Below are 21,380 nucleotides of genomic sequence, written 5' to 3'. Positions count from 1 at the left end.
ACGGCAGAGCTCCAGCTCTGCTCAGAGTCCGGATCTGGCAGAGTTGCTTGAGTTAGGCTGCTCTTTCCTGGGCGAGCCTTGCCCAGACTTGCCTCGCACATAGGCTTCCAGTCCAGGAAGGAGCGGGCTGCTCCAGACTGGGAGATGCTGCTGGCGCCTTCCTGGCCTCAGCTCCACTCCTGCCTTGCCTTTGCACCTAGTTCCCAGGCGTTCCTGTGGAGGGCTTAGTTGCCGGTGGGTTGCACACTGCCAAGCGCTCCAGCAGTGAGGGCTCTATTAGAGGCAATGGGAGGGCAACTGCAGGGCTCCTCCAGCGGCTGCTTGACCGCCCAGACTCAGCACAGCACGGAGAGCACAAGGCTCACAGGGCCCCTGGCTGGGGTCTGCAGCCCCACACACGCGGAGGCCGAGTCGGTGAGCGCGTAGAAGGTGCCTGTCAGACGTCATTTCCCTAGTGCTCTCCTCCCCAGCAGAGACGTGTGCAGGTGGCTGGGGCCTGCCCCTGCGTGTCTGGGCTCCTGTCCACAGCCCCAGCTCAGGGAAGCAGCTCCTGAGCCAAGACCTGTGGGAGGCGCAGGGGGCCCCGACTGGAAGCCTAGTTTACAGCATGCGGGAAGCGAGACTCCTCGGGAGAAGAGGAGCCAGCCCAGCTGCGTGCGGCTGCAATCAATACTTTGGCGGAGCCGAGTGCCCCTCCAGTACGGCAGTGCTCCAGCTCTGCTCAGAGGCCCGATCTGGCAGAGTTGCTTGCGTGAGGCTGCTCTGCCCTGGGCGAGCCTTGCCCAGACTTGCCTCGCGGCTAGGCTTCCAGTCCAGGAAGGAGCAGGCTGCGTGAGACTGGGAGATGCTACTGGCGCCTTCCTGGCCTCAGCTCCACTCCTGCCTTGCCTTTGCACCTAGTCCCCAGGCGTTCTTGTGGAGGGCTTAGTTGCCGGTGGGTTGCACACTGCCAAGCGCTCCAGCAGTGAGGGCTCTATTAGAGGCAATGGGAGGGCAACTGCAGGGCTCCTCCAGCGGTTGCTTGACCGCCCAGACAGCACAGCACGGAGAGCCCAAGGCTCACAGGGCCCCTGGCTGGGGTCTGCCTCCCCATACACCGGAGGGGAATTCCGGGAGCGCCCAGAAGGTGCCAGACAGAGGTCATTTCCCTAGTGCTTTCCTGTCCAGCAGAGACGTGTGCAGGTGGTTGGTGCCTGCCCTTGAGTGTCTGGACTCCCTTCCACAGCCCCAGCTCAGGGAAGCAGCTTCTCAGCTAAGACCTGTAGGAGGCGCGGGGCGCCCCCGCCGGGAAGCCTAGTTTACAGCATGCCGGAAGCGAGCCTCCTCAGTACAAGAGAAGGCAGCCCAGCTGCGTGCGAAGGCAATCAGTACTTTGGCGGAGCCGAGTGCCCCTCCAGTACGGCAGAGCTCCAGCTCTGCTCAAAGGTCCGATCTCTCATAGTTGCTGGCGTGAGCCTCCTGTGCCCTGGGCGAGCCTTGCCAAGACTTGCCTCGCGTAGGCTTCCTGTCCCGAAAGGAGCGGGCTGCGCGAGACTGGGAGATGCTACTGGCGCCTTCCTGGCCTCAGTTCCACTCCTGCCTTGCATTTGCAGCTAGTCCCCAGGCGTTCTTGTGGAGGGCTTAGTTTCCGGTGGGTTGCACACTGCCAAGCGCTCCAGCAGTGAGGGCTCTATTAGAGGCAATGGGAGGGCAACTGCAGGGCTCCTCCAGCGGTTGCTTGACAGACCAGACTCAGCACAGCACGGAGAGCACAAGGCTCACAGGGCCCCTGGCTGGGGTCTGCAGCCCCACACTCCGGAGGTGAACTCCGGGAGAGCCCAGAAGGTGCCTGAGAGACGTCATTTCCCTAGTACTCTCCTTCCCAGCAGAGACGTGTGCAGGTGGTTGGGGACTGCCCCTGCGTGTCTTGGCTCCCGTCCACAGCCCCAGCTCAGGGAAGCAGCTCCTGAGTCAAGACCTGTGGGAGGCGTGGGGGGCCTCGCCTGGAAGCCTAGTTTACAGCATGCGGGAAGCGAGCCTCCTCGGGAGAAGAGAAGGCAGCCCGGCTGCGTGCGGCTGCATTCCCTGCTTGGGCGGAGCCGAGTGCGCTTCTAGTACGGCAGAGCTCCAGCACTGCTCAGAGGCCCGATCTGGCAGAGTTTTTGGCGTGAGGCTGCTGTGTCCTGGGCGAGCCTTGCCCAGACTTGCCTCGCGGCTAGTCTTCCAGTCCAGGATGGAGCAGGCTGCGCGAGACTGGGAGATGCTACTGGTGCCTTCCTGGCCTCAGCTCCACTCCTGCCTTGCCTTTGCACCTAGTCCCCAGGCGTTCTTGTGGAGGGCTTAGTTGCCGGTGGGTTGCACACTGCCAAGCGCTCCAGCAGTGAGGGCTCTATTAGAGGCAATGGGAGGGCAACTGCAGGGCTCCTCCAGCGGTTGCTTGACCGCCCAGACTCAGCACAGCACGGAGAGCACAAGGCTCACATGGCCCCTGGCTGGGGTCTGCAGCCCGACACACGCGGAGGCTGACTCGGTGAGCGCCCAGAAGGTGCCTGAGTGCCGTCATTTCCCTAGTGCTCTCCTCCCCAGCAGAGACGTGTGCAGGTGGATAGGGACTGCCCCTGCATTTCTGGGCTCCCGTCCACAGCCCCAGCTCAGGGAAGCAGCTCCTCAGCCAAGACCTGTGGGAGGCGCAGGGGGCCCCACCTGGAAGCCTAGTTTACAGCATGCGGAAAGCGAGCCTCATTGGGAGAAGGGGAGCCAGCCCAGCTGCGTGCGGCTGCAATCACTGCTTTGGCGGAGTCGAGTGCCCCTCCATTACGGCAGAGCTCCAGCTCTGCTCAGAGGCCCGATCTGGCAGAGTTGCTGGCGTGAGGCTGCTCTGCCCTGGGCGAGCATTGCCCAGACTTGCCGCACGTTAGGCTTCCAGTCCAGAAATGAGCGGGCCGCGTGAGACTGGGAGATGCTACTGGCGCCTTCCTGGCCTCAGCTCCACTCCTGCCTTGCCTTTGCACCTAGTCCCCAGGCATTCTTGTGGAGGGCGTAGTTGCCTGTGGGTTGCACACTGCCAAGCGCTCCAGCAGTGAGGGCTCTATTAGAGGCAATGGGAGGGCAACTGCAGGGCTCCTCCAGCGGTTGCTTGACCGCCCAGACTCAGCACAGCACGGAGAGCACAAGGCTCACAGGGCCCCTAGCTGGGGTCTGCAGCCCCACACACCAGAGGTTAACTCCGGCAGTGCCCAGAAGGTGCCTGACAGACATCATTTCCCTAGTGCTCTCCTCGCCAGCAGAGATGTGTGCCGGTGCTTGGGGCCTGCCCCTGCGTGTCTGGGCTCCCGTCCACAGCCCCAGCTCAGGGAAGCAGCTCCTGGGCCAAGACATTTGGGAGGCGCAGGGGGCCCCGCCTGGAAGCCTAGTTTACAGCATGCGGAACGCGAGACTCCTCGGGAGAAGAGAAGGCAGCCCAGCTGTGTGCGGCTGCATTCACTGCTTTGGCGGAGCCGAGTGTGCCTCCAGTACAGCAGAGGTCCAGCTCTGCTCAAGGCCAGATCTGGCAGAGCTGCTGGCGTGAGGCTGCTCTGCCCTGGGCGAACCTTGCCCAAACTTGCCTCGCGGCTAGGCTTCCAGTCCAGGAAGGAGCAGGCTGCGCGAGACTTGGAGATGCTACTGGCGGCTTCCTGGCCTCAGTTCCACTCCTGCCTTACCTTTGCACTTAGTCTCCAGGCGTTCTTGTGGAGGGCTTAGTTGCCAGTGTGTTGCAAACTGCTAAGCGTTCCATCAGTGAGGGCTCTATTAGATGCAATGGGAGGGCAACTACAGGATCCTCCAGCGGTTGCTTGACCGCCCAGACTCAGCACAGCATGGAGAGCACAAGGTTCTCAGGGCTCCTGGCTGGGGTCTACAGCCCCACACACGCGGAGGCTGACTCGGTGAGCGCCCAGAAAGATCCTGACAGACGTCATTTCCCTAGTGCTCTCCTCCCCAGCAGAGACGTGTGCAGGTGGTTGGGGCCTGCCATTGAGTGTCTGGACTCCCTTCCACAGCCCCAGCTCAGGGAAGCAGCTCCTCAGCTAAGACCTGTAGGTGGCGCGGGGCGCCCCCTCCGGGAAGCCTAGTTTACAGCATGCCGGAAGCGAGCCTCCACAGTACAAGAGAAGGCAGCCCAGCTGCGTTCGGCTGCAATCAGTACTTTGGCGGAGCCGAGTGCCCCTCCAGTATGGCAGAGCTCCAGCTCTGCTCAAAGGCCCGATCTCTCAGAATTGCTGGCGTGAGGCTGCTCTGCCCTGGGTGAGCCTTGCCCAGACTTGCCGCACGTTATGCTTCCAGTCCAGATAGGAGCGGGCTGCGTGAGACTGGGAGATGCTACTGGCCCCTTCCTGGCCTCAGCTCCACTCCTGCCTTGCCTTTGAACCTAGTCCCCAGGCGTTCTTGTGAAAGGCTTAGTTGCCGGTGGGTTGCACACTGCCAAGCGCTCCAGCAGTGAGGGCTCTATTAATGGCAAAGGGTGGCCTACTGCAAGTAGCCTCTTGCGTTTGCTTGACCGCCCAGACTCTGCACAGCACGGAAAGCACAAGGCTCACAGGGCCCCTGGCTGGGGTCTGCAGCCCCACACACGTGGAGGATGACTCGGTGAGCGCCCAGAAGGTGCCTGACAGACGTCATTTCGCTAGTGCTCTCCTCCCCAGCAGAGACGTGTGCAGGTGGTTGGGGCCTACCCTTGAGTGTCTGGACTCCCTTCCACAGCCCCAGCTCAGGGAAGCAGCTCCTCAGCCAAGATCTGTGGGAGGCGCAGGGGGCCCCGCCTGGAAGCCTAGTTTACAGCATGCGAAACGCGAGCCTCATTGGGAGAAGGGGAGCCAGCTCAGCTGCGTGCGGCTGCAATCACTGCTTTGGCGGAGTCGAGTGCCCCTCCATTACGGCAGGGCTCCAGCTCTGCTCAGAGGCCCGATCTGGCAGAGTTGCTGGCGTGAGGCTGCTCTGCCCTGGGCGAACATTGCCCAGACTTGCCGCACGTTAGGCTTCCAGTCCAGAAATGAGCAGGCTGCGTAAGACTGGGAGATGCTACTGGCGCCTTCCTGGCCTCAGCTCCACTCCTGCCTTGCCTTTGCACCTAGTCCCCAGGCGTTCTTGTGGAGGGCTTATTTGCCGGTGGGTTGCACACTGCCAAGCGCTCCAGCAGTGAGGGCTCTATTAGACGCAATGGGAGGGCAACTGCAGGGCTCCTCCAGCGATTGCTTGACCGCCCAGACTCAGCACAGCACGGAGAGCACAAGGCTCACAGGGCCCCTGGCTGGGGTCTGCAGCCCCACACACGCGGAAGCTGACTCTGTGAGCACCCAGAAGGTGCCTGACAGAGGTCATTTCCCTAGTGCTTTCCTGTCCAGCAGAGACGTGTGCAGGTGGTTGGGGCCTGCCCCTGCGTGTCTCAGCTCCCGTCCACAGCCCCAGGTCAGGGAAGCAGCTCCTGAGCCAAGACCTGTGGGAGGCGCAGGGGGCCCCGCCTGGAAGCCTAGTTTACAGCATGCGGGAAGCGAGCCTCCTTGGGAGAAGGGGAGGCAGCCCAGCTGCGTGCGGCTGCAATCACTGATTTGGTGGAGCCTAGTGCACCTCCAGTACGGCAGAGCTCCAGCTCTGCTCAAAGGCCCGATCTGGCAGAGTTGCTGGCGTGAGACTGCTCTGCCCTGGGCGAGCCTTGCCCAGACTTGCCTCACGTTAGGCTTCCAGTCCAGGAAGGAGAAGGCTGCGCGAGACTGGGAGATGCTACTGGCGCCTTCCTGGCCTCAGCTCCACTCCTGCCTTGCCTTTGCACCTAGTCCCCAGGCGTTCTTGTGAAAGGCTTAGTTGCCGGTGGGTTGCACACTGCCAAGCGCTCCAGCAGTGAGGGCTCTATTAAAGGCAAAGGGAGGCCTACTGCAAGTCGCCTCTTGCGTTTGCTTGACCGCCCAGACTCTGCACAGCACGGAAAGCACAAGGCTCACAGGGCCCCTGGCTGGGGTCTGCAGCCCCACACACGCGGAGGATGACTCGGTGAGCGCCCAGAAGGTGCCTGACAGACGTCATTTCCCTAGTGCTGTCCTCCCCAGCAGAGACGTGTGCAGGTGGTTGGGGCCTGCCATTGAGTGTCTGGACTCCCTTCTACAGCCCCAGCTCAGGGAAGCAGCTCCTCAGCTAAGACCTGTAGGAGGCGCGGGGCGCCCCCCCCGGGAAGCCTAGTTTACAGCATGCCGGAAGCGAGCCTCCTGAGAACAAGAGAAGGCAGCCCAGCTGCGTGCGGCTGCAATCAGTACTTTGGCGGAGCCGAGTGCCCCTCCAGTATGGCAGAGCTCCAGCTCTGCTGAAAGACCCGATCTCTCAGAGTTGCTGGCGTGAGGCTGCTGTGCCCTGGGCGAGCCTTGCCCAGACTTGCCTCGCGTTAGGCTTCCAGTCCAGAAAAGAGCGGGCTGCGCGAGACTGGGAGATGCTACTGGCGCCTTCCTGGCCTCAGCTCCACTCCTGCCTTGCCTTTGCACCTAGTCCCCATGCGTTCTTGTGGAGGGCTTATTTGCCGGTGGGTTGCACACTGCAACGCGCTCCAGCAGTGAGGGCTCTATTAGTGGTAATGGGAGGGCAACTGCAGGGCTCCTCCAGCGGTTGCTTGACCGCCCAGACTCAGCAGAGCACAGAGATCACAAGGCTCACAGGGCCACTGGCTGGGGTCTGCAGCCCCACACACGCAGAGGCTGACTCGGTGAGCGCCAAGAAAGTGCCTGACAGACGTCATTTCCCTAGTGCTCGTCTCCCCAGCAGAGACGTGTGCAGGTGTTTGGGGCCTTCCCCTTCGTGTCTGTGCTCCCGTCCACAGCCCCAGCTCAGGGAAGCAGCTCCTAAGCCAAGACCTGTGGTAGGAGCAGGGGGCCCCGCCTGGAAGCCTAGTTTACAGCATGCGGAAAGCGAACCTCATTGGGAAAAGGGGAGCCAGCCCAGCTGCATGTGGCTGCAATCACTGCTTTGGCGGAGTCGAGTGCCCCTCCATTACGGCAGAGCTCCAGCTCTGCTCAGAGCCCCGATCTGGCAGAGTTGCTGGCGTGAGGCTGCTCTGCCCTGGGCGAGCATTGCCCAGACTTGCCGCACGTTAGGCTTCCAGTCCAGAAATGAGCGGGCTGCGTGAGACTGGGAGATGCTACTGGCGCCTTCCTGGCCTCAGCTCCACTCCTGCCTTGCCTTTGCACCTAGTCCCCAGGCGTTCTTGTGGAGGGCTTAGTTGCCAGTGGGTTGCACACTGCCAAGCGCTGCAGCAGTGAGGGCTCTATTAGAGGCAAAGGGAGGGCAACTTCAAGTTTCCTTGTGTGGTTGCTTGACCGCCCAGACTCAGCACAGCACGGAAAGCACAAGGCTCACAGGGCCCCTGGCTGGGGTCTGCAGCCCCACACACGCGGAGGATGACTCGGTGAGCGCCCAGAAGGTGCCTGACAGACGTCATTTCCCTAGTGCTCTCCTCCCCAGCAGAGACGTGTGCAGGTGGTTTGGGCCTGCCCCTGCGTGTCTGGGCTCCCGTCCACAGCCCCAGCTCAGGGAAGCAGCTCCTGAGCCAAGACCTGTGGGAGGCGCAGGGGGCCCCGCCTGGAAACCTAGTTTACAGCATGCGGGAAGCGAGCCTCCTCGGAATAAGAGAAGGCAGCCCTCCTGTGTGCGGCTGCATTCACTGCTTTGGCGGAGCCGAGTGCGCCTCCAGTACGGCAGAGCTCCAGCTCTGCTCAGAGGCCCGATCTGGCAGAGTTGCTGGCGTGAGGCTGCTCTGCCCTGGGCGAGCCATGCCCAGACTTGCCTCGCGGCTAGGCTTCCAGTCCAGGAAGAAGCAGGCTGCGCGAGACTGGGAGATGCTCCTGGCGCCTTCCTGGCCTCAGCTCCACTTCTGCCTTGCCTTTGCACCTAGTCCCCAGGCGTTCTTGTGGAGGGCTTAGGTGCTGGTGTGTTGCACACTGCCAAGCGCTCCAGCAGTGAGGGCTCTATTAGAGGCAATGGGAGGGCAAATGCAGGGCTCCTCCAGCGGTTTATTGACCGCCCAGACTCAGCACAGCACGGAGAGCACAAGGCTCACAGGGACCCTGGCTGGGGTCTGCAGCCCCACACACGCGGAGGGTGACTCGGTGAGCGCCCAGAAGGTGCCTGACAGACGTCATTTCCCTAGTGCTCTCCTCCCCAGCAGAGACGTGTGCAGGTGGTTTGGGCCTGCCCCTGCGTGTCTGGACTCCCGTCCACAGCCCCAGCTCAGGGAAGCAGCTCCTGAGCCAAGATATGTGGGAGGCGCAGGTGGCTCCGCCTGGAAGCCTAGTTTACAGCATGCGGGAAGCGAGCCTCCTCGGGAGAAGAGAAGGCAGCCCTGGTGTGTGCGGCTGCATTCACTGCTTTGGCGGAGCCGAGTGCGCCTCCAGTACGGCAGAGCTCCAGCTCTGCTCAGAGACCCGATCTGGAAGTGTTGCTGGCGTGAGGCTGCTCTGCCGTGGGCGAGCCTTTTCCAGACTTGCCGCACGTTAGGCTTCCAGTCCAGATAGGAGCAGGCTGCGTGAGACTGGGAGATGCTACTGGCGCCTTCCTGGCCTCAGCTCCACTCCTGCCTTGCCTTTGCACCTAGTCCCCAGGCGTTCTTGTGAAAGGCTTAGTTGCTGGTGGGTTGCACACTGCCAAGCGCTACAGCAGTGAGGGCTCTATTAAAGGCAAAGGGAGGCCTACTGCAAGTCGCCTCTTGCATTTGCTTGACCGCCCAGTCTCTGCACAGCACGGAAAGCACAAGGCTCACAGGGCCCCTGGCTGGGGTGTGCAGCCCCACACACCGGAGGGGAACTCCGGGAGCGCCCAGAAGGTGCCTGACTGACGTCATTTCGCTAGTGCTCTCCTCCCCAGCAGAGACGTGTGCAGGTGGTTGGGGCCTGCCCTTGAGTGTCTGGACTCACTTCCACAGCCCCAGCTCAGGGAAGCAGCTCCTCAGCTAAGACCTGTAGGAGGCGCGGGGCGCCCCCGCCTGGAAGCCCAGTTTATAGCATGCCGGAAGCGAGCCTCCTCAGTACAAGAGAAGGCAGCCCAGCTGCGTGCGGCTGCAATCAGTACTTTGGCGGAGCCGAGTGCCCCTCCAGTACGGCAGAGCTCCAGCTCTGCTCAAAGTCCCGATCTCTCATAGTTGCTGGCGTGAGGCTGCTGTGACCTGGGCGAGCCTTGCCCAGACTTGCCTCGCGTTAGGCTTCCAGTCCAGAAAGGAGCGGGCTGCGCGAGACTGGGAGATGCTACTGGCGCCTTCCTGGCCTCAGCTCCACTCCTGCCTTGCCTTTGCACCTAGTCCCCAGGCGTTCTTGTGGAGGGCTTAGTTGCCGGTGGGTTGCACACTGCCAAGCGCTCCAGCAGTGAGGGCTCTATTAGAGGCAATGGGAGGGCAACTGCAGAGCTCCTCCAGCGGTTGCTTGACCGCCCAGACTCAGCACAGCACGGAGAGCCCAAGGCTCACAGGGCCCCTGGCTGGGGTCTGCAGCCCCACACACACGGAAGCTGACTCGGTGAGCACCCAGAAGGTGCCTGACAGACGTCATTTCCCTAGTGCTCTCCTCCCCAGCAGAGACGTGTGCCGGTGCTTGGGGCCTGCCCCTGCGTGTCTGGGCTCCCGTCCACAGCCCCAGCTCAGGGATGCAGCTCCTCAGCCAAGACCTGTGGGAGGCGCAGGGGGCCCCGCCTGGAAGCCTAGTTTACAGCATGCAGGAAGCGAGCCTCCTCGGGAGAAGAGAAGGCAGCCCTGCTGCGTGCGGATGCATTCACTGCTTTGGCGGAGCCAAGTGCGCCTCCAGTACGGCAGAGCTCCAGCTCTGCTCAGAGGCCCGATCTGGCAGACCTGCTGGCGTGAGGCTGCTCTGCCCTGGGCGAGCCTTGCCCAGACTTGCCTCGCGGCTAGGCTTCCAGTCCAGGAAGGAGCATGCTGTGCAAGACTGGGAGATGCTACTGGCGCCTTCCTGGCCTCAGCTCCACTCCTGCCTTGCGTTTGCACCTAGTCCCCAGGCGTTCTTGTGGAGGGCTTAGTAGCCGGTGTGTTGCACACTGACAAGCGCTCCAGCAGTGAGGGCTCTATTAGAGGCAAAGGGAGGGCTACTGCAAGTCGCCTCTTGCGTTTGCTTGACCGCCCAGACTCAGCACAGCACGGAAAGCACAAGGCTCACAGGGCCCCTGGCTGGGGTCTGCAGCCCCACACACCGGAGGCGAACTCCGGGAGCACCCAGAAGGTGCCTGACAGACGTCATTTCCCTAGTGCTCTCCTCCCCAGCAGAGACGTGTGCAGGTGGTTGGGGCCTGCCCTTGAGTGTCTGGACTCCCTTCCACAGCCCCAGCTCAGGGAAGCAGCTCCTCAGCTAAGACTTGTAGGAGGAGCGGGGCGCCCCCGCCTGAAAGCGTAGGGCACAGCATGCGGGAAGAGAGCCTCCTCGGTAGAAGAGAAGGCAGCCAAGCTGCGTGCGGCTGCAATCACTGCTTTGGCGGAGCCGAGGGCTCTTCCAGTACGGCAGAGCTCCAGCTCTGCTCAAAGGCCCGATCTGGCAGAGTTGCTTCCGTGAGACTGCTGTGCCCTGGGCGAGCCTTGCCCCGACTTGCCTCGCGTAGGCTTCCTGTCCAGAAAGGAGCGGGCTGCGCGAGACTGGGAGATGCTACTGGCGCCTTCCTGGCCTCAGCTCCACTCCTGCCTTGCCTTTGCACCTAGTCCCCAGGCGTTCTTGTGGACGTCTTAGTTGCCGGTGTGTTGCTCACTGCCAAGCGCTCAAGCAGTGAGGGCTCTATTAGAGGCAAAGTGAGGGCAACTGCAAGTTTCCTCTTGCGGTTGCTTGACCGCCCAGACTCAGCACAGCATGGAGAGCCCAAGGCTCACAGGGCCCCTGGCTCGGGTCTGCAGCCCCACACACGTGGAAACTGACTCGGTGAGCGCCCAGAAGATGCCTGACAGACGTCGTTTCCCTAGTGCTCTCCTCCACAGCAGAGACGTGAGCAGGTGCTTGGAGCCTGCCCCTGCGTGTCTGGGCTCCCGTCCACAGCCCCAGCTCAGGGAAGCAGCTCCTCAGCCAAGACCTGTGGGAGGCGCAGGGGGCCCTGACTGGAAGCCTAGTTTACAGCATGCCGGAAGCGAGCCTCCTCGGGAGAAGAGAAGGCAGCCCTGGTTTGTGCGGCTGCATTCACTGATTTGGCGGAGCCGAGTGCGCCTCCAGTACGGCAGAGCTCCAGCTCTGCTCAGAGGCCCGATCTGGCAGAGTTTCTGGCGTGAGGCTGCTCTGCCCTGGGCGAGCCTTGCCCAGACATGCCGCACGTTAGGCCTCCAGTCCAGATAGGAGCGGGCTGTGTGAGACTGGGAGATCCTACTGGCGCCTTCCTGGCCTCAGCTCCACTCCTGCCTTGCCTTTGCACCTAGTCCCCAGGCGTTCTTTTGAAAGACATAGTTGCCGGTGGGTTGCACACTGCCAAGCGCTCCAGCAGTGAGGGCTCTATTAAAGGCAAAGGGAGGCCTACTGCAAGTCGCCTCTTGCGTTTGCTTGACCGCCCAGACTCTGCACAGCACGGAAAGCACAAGGCTCACAGGGCCCCTGGCTGGGGTCTGCAGCCCCACACACCAGAGGGGAACTCCGGGAGCGCCCAGAAGGTGCCTGACAGACGTCATTTCCCTAGTGCTCTCCTCCCCAGCAGAGACGTGTGCAGGTGGTTGGGGCCTGCCCTTGAGTGTCTGGACTCCCTTCCACAGCCCCAGCTCAGGGAAGCAGCTCCTCAGCTAAGACCTGTAGGAGGCGCGGGGCGCCCCCGCCTGGAAGCCCAGTTTATAGCATGCCGGAAGCGAGCCTCCTCAGTACAAGAGAAGGCAGCCCAGCTGCGTGCGGCTGCAATCAGTACTTTGTCGGAGCCGAGTGCCCCTCCAGTACGGCAGAGCTCCAGCTCTGCTCAAAGGCCCGATCTCTCATAGTTGCTGGCGTGAGGCTGCTGTGCCCTGGGCGCGCCTTGCCCAGACTTGCCTCGCGTTAGGCTTCCAGTCCAGAAAGGAGTAGGCTGCGCGAGACTGCGAGATGCTACTGGCGCCTTCCTGGCCTCAGCTCCACTCCTGCTTTGCCTTTGCACCTAGTCCCCAGGCGTTCTTGTGGAGGGCTTAGTTGCCGGTGGGTTGCACACTGCCAAGCGCTCCAGCAGTGAGGGCTCTATTAGAGGCAATGGGAGGGCAACTGCAGGGCTCCTCCAGCGGTTGCTTGACCGCCCAGACTCAGCACAGCACGGAGAGCCCAAGGCTCACAGGGCCCCTGGCTGGGGTCTGCAGCCCCACACACGCGGAGGCTGACTCGGTGAGCGCCCAGAAGGTGCCTGACAGACGTCATTTCCCTAGTGCTCTCCTCCCCAGCAGAAACGTGTGCAGGTGGTTTGGGCCTGGCCCTGAGTGTCTGGACTCCCGTCCACAGCCCCAGCTCAGGGAAGCAGCTCCCGAGCCAAGACATGTGGGAGGCGCAGGTGGCTCCGCCTGGAAGCCTAGTTTACAGCATGCGGGAAGCGAGCCTCCTCGGGAGAAGAGAAGGCAGCCCTGGTGTGTGCGGTGCATTCACTGATTTGGCGGAGCCGAGTGCGCCTCCAGTACGGCAGAGCTCCAGCTCTGCTCAGAGGCCCGATCTGGCAGAGTTCCTCGCGTGAGGCTGCTCTGCCCTGGGCGAGCCTTGGCCAGACATGCCGCACGTTAGGCCTCCTGTCCAGATAGGAGCGGGCTGTGTGAGACTGGGAGATGCTACTGGCGCCTTCCTGGCCTCAGCTCCACTCCTGCCTTGCCTTTGCACCTAGTCCCCAGGCGTTCTTTTGAAAGACATAGTTGCCGGTGGGTTGCACACTGCCAAGCGCTCCAGCAGTGAGGGCTCTATTAAAGGCAAAGGGAGGCCTACTGCAAGTCGCCTCTTGCGTTTGCTTGACCGCCCAGACTCTGCACAGCACGGAAAGCACAAGGCTCACAGGGCCCCTGGCTGGGGTCTGCAGCCCCACACACCAGAGGGGAACTCCGGGAGCGCCCAGAAGGTGCCTGACAGACGTCATTTCCCTAGTGCTCTCCTCCCCAGCAGAGACGTGTGCAGGTGGTTGGGGCCTGCCCTTGAGTGTCTGGACTCCCTTCCACAGCCCCAGCTCAGGGAAGCAGCTCCTCAGCTAAGACCTGTAGGAGGCGCGGGGCCCCCCCGCCTGGAAGCCCAGTTTATAGCATGCCGGAAGCGAGCCTCCTCAGTACAAGAGAAGGCAGCCCAGCTGCGTGCGGCTGCAATCAATACTTTGGCGGAGCCGAGTGCCCCTCCAGTACGGCAGAGCTCCAGCTCTGCTCAAAGGCCCGATCTCTCATAGTTGCTGGCGTGAGGCTGCTGTGCCCTGGGCGCACCTTGCCCAGACTTGCCTCGCGTTAGGCTTCCAGTCCAGAAAGGAGTAGGCTGCGCGAGACTGCGAGATGATACTGGCGCCTTCCTGGCCTCAGCTCCACTCCTGCTTTGCCTTTGCACCTAGTCCCCAGGCGTTCTTGTGGAGGGCTTAGTTGCCGGTGCGTTGCACACTGCCATGCGCTCCAGCAGTGAGGGCTCTATTAGAAGCAATGGGAGGGCATCTGCAGGGCTCCTCCAGCGGTTGCTTGACCGCCCAGACTCAGCACAGCACGAAGAGCACAAGGCTCACAGGGCCCCTGGCTGGGGTCTGCAGCCCCACCCACGCGGAAGCTGACTCGGTGAGCACCCAGAAGGTGCCTGACAGACGTCATTTCCCTAGTGCTCTCCTCCCCAGCAGAGACGTGTGCAGGTGGTTGGGGCCTGCCCTTGAGTGTCTGGACTCCCTTCCATATCCCCAGCTCAGGGAAGTAGCTCCTCAGCTAAGACTTGTAGGAGGAGCGGGGCGCCCCCGCCTGAAAGCCTAGGGCACAGCATGCGGGAAGAGAGCCTCCTCGGTAGAAGAGAAGGCAGACCAGCTTCGTGCGGCTGCAATCACTGCTTTGGCGGAGCCGAGGGCCCTTCCAGTACGGCAGAGCTCCAGCTCTGCTCAAAGGCCCGATCTGGCAGAGTTGTTTCCGTGAGACAGCTGTGCCCTGGGCGAGCCTTGCCCAGACTTGCCTCGCGTAGGCTTCCTGTCCAGAAAGGAGCGGGCTGCGCGAGACTGGGAGATGCTACTGGCGCCTTCCTGGCCTCAGCTCCACTCCTGCCTTGCCTTTGCACCTAGTCCCCAGGCGTTCTTGTGGACGTCTTAGTTGCCGGTGTGTTGCACACTGCCAAGCTCTCCAGCATTGAGGGCTCTATTAGAGGCAAAGGGAGGGCAACTGCAAGTTTCCTCTTGCGGTTGCTTGACCGCCCAGACTCAGCACAGCACGGAGAGCCCAAGGCTCACAGGGCCCCTGGCTGTGGTCTGCAGCCCCTCACACGCGGAAACTGACTCGGTGAGCGCCCAGAAGGTGCCTGACAGACGTCGTTTCCCTAGTGCTCTCCTCCACAGCAGAGACGTGTGCAGGTGCTTGGGGCCTGCCCCTGCGTGTCTGGGCTCCCGTCCACAGCCCCAGATCAGGGAAGCAGCTCCTCAGCCAAGACCTGTGGGAGGCGCAGGGGGCCCTGACTGGAAGCCTAGTTTACAGCATGCGGGTAGCGAGCCTCCTCGGGAGAAGAGAAGGCTGCCCTGCTGCGTGTGGCTGCATTCACTGCTTTGGCGGAGCCGAGTGCGGCTCCAGTACGGCAGAGCTCCAGCTCTGCTCAGAGGCCCGATCTGGCAGAGTTTCTGGCGTGAGGCTGCTCTGCCCTGGGCGAGCCTTGCCCAGACTTGCCGCACGTTAGGCTTCCAGTCCAGATAGGAGCGGGCTGCGTGTGACTGGGAGATGCTACTGGCGCCTTCCTGGCCTCAGCTCCACTCCTGCCTTGCCTTTGCACCTAGTCCCAAGGCGTTCTTGTGAAAGGCTTAGTTGCCGGTGGGTTGCACACTGCCAAGCGCTCCAGCAGTGAGGGCTCTATTAAAGTCAAAGGGAGGCCTACTGCAAGTCGCCTCTTGCGTTTGCTTGACCGCCCAGACTCTGCACAGCACGGAAAGCACAAGGCTCACAGGGCCCCTGGCTGGGGTCTGCAGCCCCACACACCGGAGGGGAACTCCGGGAGCGCCCAGAAGGTGCCTGACAGACGTCATTTCCCTAGTGCTCTCCTCCCCAGCAGAGACGTGTGAAGGTGGTTGGGGCCAGCCCTTGAGTGTCTGGACTCCCTTCCACAGCCCCAGCTCAGGGAAGCAGCTCCTCAGCTAAGACCTGTAGGAGGCGCGGGGCGCCCCCACCGGGAAGCCTAGTTTACAGCATGCCGGAAGCGAGCCTCCTCAGTACAAGAGAAGGCAGCACAAGTGCGTGCGGCTGCAATCAGTACTTTGGCGGAGCCGAGTGCCCCTCCAGTATGGCAGAGCTCAAGCTCTGCTCAAAGGCCCGATCTCTCAGAGTTGCTGGCGTGAGGCTGCTGTGCCCTGCGCGAGCCTTGCCCAGACTTGCCTCGCGTTAGGCTTCCAGTCCAGAAAGTAGCAGGCTTCGCGAGACTGGGAGATGCTACTGGCGCCTTCCTGGACTCAGCTCCACTCCTGCCTTGCATTTGCACCTAGTCCCCAGGGGTTCTTGTGGAGGGGGTAGTTGCCAGTGGGTTGCACACTGGCAAGCGCTCCAGCAGTGAGGGCTCTATTAGAGGCAATGGGAGGGCAACTGCAGGGCTCCTCCAGCGGCTGCTTGACCGCCCAGACTCAGCACAGCATGCAGAGCACAAGACTCACAGGGCCCCTGGCTGGGGTCTGCAGCCCCACACACGCGGAGCCCGAGTCGGTGAGCGCGCAGAAGGTGCCTGACAGACGTCATTTCCCTAGTGCTCTCCTCCCCAGCAGAGACATGTGCAGGTGGTTGGGGCCTGGCCCTGCGTGTCTGGGCTCCTGTCCACTGCCACACCTCAGGGAAGCAGCTCCTCAGCCAAGACCTGTGGGAGGCGCAGGGGCCCCGCCTGGAAGCCTAGTTTACAGCATGCGGGAAGCGGGCCTCCTTGGGAGAAGGTGTGGCAGCCCAGCTGCGTGCGGCTGCAATCACTGCTTAGGCGGATCCGAGTGCCCCTCCATTACGGCAGAGCTCCAGCTCTGCTCAGAGGCCCGATCTGGCATAGTTGCTGGCGTGAGGCTGCTCTGCCCTGGGCGAGCCTTGCCCAGACTTGCCGCACGTTAGGCTTCCAGTCCAGATAGGAGCGGGCTGCGTGAGACTGGGAGATGCTACTGGCGCCTTCTTGGCCTCAGCTCCACTCCTGCCTTGCCTTTGCACCTAGTCCCCAGGCGTTCTTGTGAAAGGCGTAGTTGCCAGTGGGTTGCACACTGCCAAGCGCTCCAGCAGTGAGGGCTCTATTAGAGGCAATGGGAGGGCAACTGCAGGGCTCCTCCAGAGGTTGCTTGACCGCCCAGACTCAGCACAGCACGGAGAGCACAAGGCTCACAGGGCCCCTGGCTGGGGTCTGCAGCCCCACACACGCGGAAGCTGACTCGGTGAGCGCCCAGAAGGTGCCTGACAGACGTCATTTCCCTATTGCTCTCCTCCCCAGCAGAGACGTGTGCAGGTTGTTTGGGCCTGCCCCTGCGGTTCTGGACTCACGTCCACAGCCCCAGCTCAGGGAAGCAGCTCCTGAGCCAAGACATGTGGGAGGCGCAGGTGGCCCCGCCTGGAAGCCTAGTTTACAGCATGCGGGAAGCGAGCCTCCTCGGGATAAGAGAAGGCAGCCCTGCTGTGTGCGGCTGCAATCACTGCTTTGGCAGAGCCGAGTGCGCCTCCAGTACGGCAGAGCTCCAGCTCTGCTCAGAGGCCTGATCTGGCAGAGTTGCTGGCGTGAGGCTGCTCTGCCCTGGGCGAGCATTGCCCAGACTTGCCTCTCGGCTAGGCTTCCAGTCCAGGAAGGAGCAGGCTGCGCGAGACTGGGAGATGCTACTGGCGCCTTCCTGGCCTAACCTCCACTCCTGCCTTGCCTTTGCACCTAGACCCCAGGCATTCTTGTGGTGGGCTTAGTTGCCGGTGGGTTGCACACTTCCAAGAGCTCCATCTTGAGGGCTCTATTAGAGGCAAAGTGAGGGCAAGTGGAAGTCTATTCTTACGGTTGCTTGCCGCCCAGACTCAGCACAGCACGGAGAGCACAAGGCTCACAGGGCCCCTGGCTGTGGTCTGCAGCCCCACACACCGGAGGTGAACTCCGGGAGCGCCCAGAAGGTGCCTGAGTGCCGGCATTTCCCTAGTGCTCTCCTCCGAGGCAGAGAAGTGTGCAGGTGGTTGGGGCCTGCCCCTGCGTGTCTGATCTCCCGTCCACAGCCTCAGCTCAGGGAAGCAGCTCCTGAGCCAAGACCTGTGGGAGGCGCAGGGGGCCCAGTCTGGAAGCCTAGTTTACAGCATGCAGGAAGCGAGCCTCCTCCGGAGAAGAGAAGGCAGCACTGCTGTGTGCGGCTGCATTCACTGCTTTGGCGGAGCCGAGTGCGCCTCCAGTACGGCAGAGCTCCAGCTCTGCTCAGAGTCCCGATCTGACAGAGTTGCTGGCGTTAGGCTGCTCTGTCCTGGGCGAGCCTTGCCCAGACTTGCCTCACACATAGGCTTCCAGTCCAGGATGGAGCGGGCTGCGCGAGACTGGGAGATGCTACTGGCGCCTTCCTGGCCTCAGCTCCACTCCTGCTTTGCCTTTGCACCTAGTCCCCAGTCGTTCTTGTGGAGGGCTTAGTTGCCGGTGGGTTGCACACTGCCAAGCGCTCCAGCAGTGAGGGCTCTATTAGAGGCAATGGGAGGGCCACTGCAGGGCTCCTCCAGCGGTTGCTTGACTGCCCAGACTCAGCACAGCACGGAGAACACAAGGCTCACAGGGCCCCTGGCTGGGGTCTTCAGCCCCACACACCGGATGTGAACTCCGGGAGCGCCCAGAAGGTGCCTGAGAGACGTCATTTCCCTAGTGCTCTTCTTCCCAGCAGAGACGAATGCAGGTGGTTGGGGCCTGATCCTGCGTGTCTGGGCTCCCGTCCACAGCTCCAGCTCAGGGAAGCACCTCCTGAGCCAAGACCTGTGGGAGGCGCAGGGGGCCCCGCCTGGAAGCCTAGTTTACAGCATGCGGGAAGCGAGCCTCCTTGGGAGAATGTGAGGCAGCCCAGCTGCGTGCGGCTGCAATCACTGCTTTTGCGGATACGAGTGCCCCTCCATTACGGCAGAGCTCCAGCTCTGCTCAGAGGCCCGCTCTGGCAGAGTTGCTTGCATGAGTCTGCTCTGCCCTGGGCGAGCCTTGCCCAGACTTGCCGCACGTTAGGCTTCCAGTCCAGATAGGAGCGGGCTGCGTGAGACTGGGAGATGCTACTGGCGCCTTCCTGGCCTCAGCTTCACTCCTGCATTGCCTTTGCACCTAGTCCCCAGGCGTTCTTGTGAAAGGCTTAGTTGCCGGTGGGTTGCACACTGCCAAGCGCTCCAGCCGTGAGGGCTCTATTAGAGGCAAAGGGAGGGCTACTGCAAGTCGCCTCTTGCGTTTGCTTGACCGCCCAAAATCTGCACAGCACGGAAAGCACAAGGCTCACAGGGCCCCTGGCTGGGGTCTGCAGCCCCACACACCGGTGGGGAACTCCGGGAGCGCCCAGAAGGTGCCTGACAGACGTCATTTCCCTAGTGCTCTCCTCCCCAGCAGAGACGTGTGCAGGTGGTTGGGGCCTGCCCTTGAGTGTCTGGACTCCCTTCCACAGCCCCAGCTCAGGGAAGCAGCTCCTCAGCTAAGACCTGTAGGATGCGCGGGGCGCCCCCGCCTGGAAGCCTAGTTTACAGCATGCCGGAAGCGAGCCTCAGTACAAGAGCAGGCAGCCCAGCTGCGTGCGGCGGCAATCACTACTTTGGCAGAGCCGAGTGCCCCTCCAGTACGGCAGAGCTCCAGCTCTGCTCAAAGGCCCGATCTCTCAGAGTTGCTGGCGTGAGGCTGCTGTGCCCTGGGCGAGCCTTGCCCAGACTTGCCGCACGTTAGGTTTCCAGTCCCGAAAGGAGCGGGCTGCGTGAGACTGGGAGATGCTACTGGCGCCTTCCTGGCCTCAGCTCCACTCCTGCCTTGCCTTTGCACCTAGTCCCCAAGCGTTCTTGTGGAGGGCTTAGTTGCCGGTGGGTTGCACACTGCCAAGCGCTCCAGCAGTGACGGCTCTATTAGAGCCAATGGGAGGGCAACTGGAAGTCAATTCTTACGGTTGCTTGAACGCCGAACTCAGCACAGCACGGAGAGCACAAGGATCACAGGGCCACTGGCTGGGGTCTGCAGCCCCACACACGCGGAGGCTGACTCGGTGAGCGCCCAGAAGGTGCCTGACAGACGTCATTTTCCTAGTGCTCTCCTCCCGAGCAGAGACGTGTGCAGGTGGTTAGGGCCTGCCCCTGCGTTTCAGGGCTCCCGTCCAAAGCCCCAGCTCAGGGAAGCAGCTCCTGAGCCAAGACCTGTGGGAGGCGCAGGTGGCCCCGCCTGGAGGCCTAGTTTACAGCATGCGGGAAGCGAGCCTCCTTGGGAGAAGGGGAGCCAGGCCAGCTGCGTGCGGCTGCAATCACTGCTTTGGCGGAGTCGAGTGCCCCTCCATTATGGCAGAGCTCCAGCTCTGCTCAGAGGCCTGATATGGCAGAGTTGCTGGCGTGAGGCTGCTGTGCCCTGGGCGAGCCTTGCCCAGACTTGCCGCACGTTAGGTTTCCAGTCCCGAAAGGAGCGGGCTGCGTGAGACTGGGAGATGCTACTGGCGCCTTCCTGGCCTCAGCTCCACTCCTGCCTTGCCTTTGCACCTAGTCCCCAGGCGTTCTTGTGGAGGGCTTAGTTGCCGGTGGGTTGCACTCTGCCAAGCGCTCCAGCAGTGTGGGCTCTATTAGAGGCAATGGGAGGGCAACTGCAGGGCTCCTCCAGCGGTTGCTTGACCGCCCAGACTCAGCACAACACGGAGAGCACAAGGCTCACAGGACCCCTGGCTGGGGTCTGCGGCCCCACACACTTCAGGTGAACTCCGGGAGCGCCCAGAAGGTGCCTGAGTGCCGGCATTTCCCTAGTGCTCTCCTCCCAGGCAGAGACGTATGTAGGTGGTTGGGGCCTGCCCCTGCGTGTCTGATCTCCCGTCCACAGCCCCAGCTCAGGGAAGCAGCTCCTGAGCCAAGACCTGTGGGAGGCGCAAGTGGCCCCGCCTGGAAGCCTAGTTTACAGCATGCGGGAAGGGAGCCTCCTCCGGAGAAGGGAATGCAGCCCTGCTGTGTGTGGCTGCATTCACTGCTTTGGCGCAGCCGAGTGTGCCTCCAGTACGGCAGAGCTCCAGCTCTGCTCAGAGGCCCGATCTGACAGAGTTGCTGGCGTTAGGCTGCTCTGTCCTGGGCGAGCCTTGCCCAGACTTGCTTCACACATAGGCTTCCAGTCCAGGAAGGAGCGGGCTGCGCGAGACTGGGAAATGCTCCTGGCGCCTTCCTGGCCTCAGCTCCACTCCTGCCTTGCCTTTGCACCTAGTCCCCAGGCGTTCTTGTGGAGGGCTTAGTTGCCGGTGGGTTGCACACTGCCAAGCGCTCCAGCAGTGAGGGCTCTATTAGAGGCAATCGGAGGGCAACTGCAGGGCTCCTCCAGCGGTTGCTTGACCGCCCAGACTCAGCACAGCACGGAGAGCACAAGGTTCACAGTGCCCCTGGCTGGGGTCTGCAGCCCCACATACGCGGAAAATGACTCGGTGAGGGCCCAGAAGGTGCCTGACAGACGTCATTTCCCTAGTGATCTCCTCCCCAGCAGAGACGTGTGCAGGTGCTTGGGGCCTGCCCCTGCGTGTCTGGGCTCCCGTCCACAGCCCCAGCTCAGTGTAGCAGCTCCTGAGCCAAGACATGTGGGCGGCGAGGGGGGCCCCGCCTGGAAGGCTAGTTTACAGCATGCGGGAAGCGAGCCTCCTCGGGAGAAGAGAAGGCAGCCCTGCTGTGTGCGGCTGCATTCACTGCTTGGGCGGAGCCGAGGGTGCCTCCAGTACGGCAGAGCTCCAGCTCTGCTCAGAGGCCCGATCTGGCAGAGTTGCTGGCGTGAGGCTGCTCTGCCCTGGGCGAGCCTTGCCCAGACTTGCCGCACGTTAGGCTTCCAGTCCAGAAAGGAGCGGGCTGCTTGAGACAGGGAGATGCTACTGGCGCCTTCCTGGCCTCAGCTCCACTCCTGCCTTGCCTTTGCACCTAGTCCCCAGGCGTTCTTGTGGAGGGCTTAGTTGCCGGTGGGTTGCACACTACCAAGCGCTCCAGCAGTGAGGGCTCTATTAGAGGCAATGGGAGGGCAACTGCAGGGCTCCTCCAGCGGTTGCTTGACCGCCCAGACTCAGCACAGCACGGAGAGCACAAGGCTCACAGGGCCCCTGGCTGGGGTCTGCAGCCCCACACACCGGAGGTGAACTCCGGGAGC

Source organism: Capricornis sumatraensis, unplaced genomic scaffold (genome assembly GCF_032405125.1).
Source record: "Capricornis sumatraensis isolate serow.1 unplaced genomic scaffold, serow.2 scaffold10, whole genome shotgun sequence".
NCBI classification, from domain to species: domain Eukaryota; kingdom Metazoa; phylum Chordata; class Mammalia; order Artiodactyla; family Bovidae; genus Capricornis; species Capricornis sumatraensis.
Note: the sequence above shows the minus strand (reverse complement) of the source record.